Source organism: Primulina tabacum, chromosome 7 (genome assembly GCF_025594145.1).
Source record: "Primulina tabacum isolate GXHZ01 chromosome 7, ASM2559414v2, whole genome shotgun sequence".
Classification (NCBI taxonomy): domain Eukaryota; kingdom Viridiplantae; phylum Streptophyta; class Magnoliopsida; order Lamiales; family Gesneriaceae; genus Primulina; species Primulina tabacum.
Window position 1 is genome coordinate 10665194 of NC_134556.1, and position 1724 is coordinate 10666917.

The following is a 1724-nucleotide window of genomic DNA, read 5'->3' on the forward strand; positions in this document are numbered from 1 at the left end:
GCGCCATATGAACCCTATTAGAACTAGTCCCCATCTTGTTTAGTTTTTCCTCCTGATGCATCTAATTTCAACTTCAAACCTCAAATTATTCAACTTTTACCAAATTTTCATGGCTTAGATTCTGAAAATCCATATTTGCATCTAAGAGAATTTGAGGAAGTTTGTAACATTTATAATGATCAAAATTGTAGCCTGGATATAGTTCGATTAAAGCTTTTCCCTTTTTCTTTAAAAGATAAAGCTAAAACATGGCTACAAAATTTAAGATCAAGTTCAATAAGATCATGGGAAGAAATGCAACGACAATTTCTCAAAAAGTTTTTCCCTTCCCATAGAACAAACTCTTTTAAAAGACAAATTACAACTTTTTCTCAAAAACAAGGAGAAACGTTTTATCAATGTTGGGATAGATATAAAGAATTACTTAATATATGCCCACATCATGGTTTTGAAACATGGAGAATAGTTTCTCACTTTTATGAAGGTCTAATACCTAAAGATAGGCAAATGATAGAATTCATGTGTAATGGAACTTTTGAAGATAAAAACCCAAATGAAGCTATGGAATATTTGGATTCATTAGCAGAAATTGCTCAAAATTGGGATAATATAGGCACAATAGAACCGCCAACAACTAAAAACAATAATTCAACAAATGGGGGTGATACCTATAATCTTAAAGATGATATAGATATTCAAGCTAAACTTGCATCTTTAGCAAGAAAAATTGAGTCATTAGAAATGAAAAAGAGTGGTCAATTAAAAAGTATTCAAGAAATTGTTTGTCATATATGTGATACACATGATCATGCTACAAAAGATTGTCCAACATTACCTTCATTTAAAGAATGTCTCCATGAACAAGCAAATTATATTAACAATTATAAAAAACCAATACTAGATCCTTTTTCACCATCATATAATCCTGGATGGAAAAATCATCCTAATTTTAGTTGGAGGAATGATAATAATGCACAACCGTCACAACAATATTTTCAAAATAACCAAAATCATCAAGGTTATATTTCTTATGTTACACCTCCAAAAAAAAACTTTGAAGATGTAATTCATGCATTTATCCAAAAGCAAGAGTATATCAATATTCAAAACAGTCAATCTATGAGTGATTTGAAAGAAACTCTTGCAAAATTTGCATATGCACTTAATATTCATGAAAAAGGAAAATTTCCATCTCAACCTCAACCTAATCCTAAAAATCAAAATCAAGAATTAAAAAATGAAAAAATTGATCAAATAAAATCTGTTATTACCCTTAGAAGTGGTAAAATAGTTAATGATCCATATATTAATGAAAACAAGGATAATTTAAAATCAAAGAGTAAGGATGATAATCATGATACTTTTGAGAATGATGATACCTTAAATTTTAAGAATAATATGGTGAATGATAAATCATCTGAAATAGTAAATAAGTCAAATAAACCTACACCATTTCCTCATGCATTAACAAATCATAAAAAACAAAAAAGTGATTATGATATCTATGAAGTTTTTAAACAAGTGAAGATAAATATTCCATTATTAGATGCTATTAAACAAGTACATTCTTATGCAAAATTTTTAAAAGACTTATGTACTGTAAAGAGAAAATTGCATGTGAAGAAAAAAGCATTCTTGGCTGAACAAGTAAGTTCTATTCTTCAAAATAATTTTAGTTTAAAATATAAAGATCATGGTTGTCCCACAATTTCATGTATTATTGG

The 1724-nt window shown here is 28.1% G+C and overlaps 1 non-coding gene across 1 annotated transcript; it reads right to left on the reverse strand.

Annotated features, from left to right (window-relative positions):
• Positions 1–338: 338 nt before the first annotated feature.
• Positions 339–449, reverse strand: LOC142552440 (small nucleolar RNA R71). The gene has a single exon (XR_012821771.1). It is a non-coding gene; the product is annotated as a small nucleolar RNA R71 (small nucleolar RNA).
• Between the last annotated feature and the right edge of the window lie 1275 nt (positions 450–1724).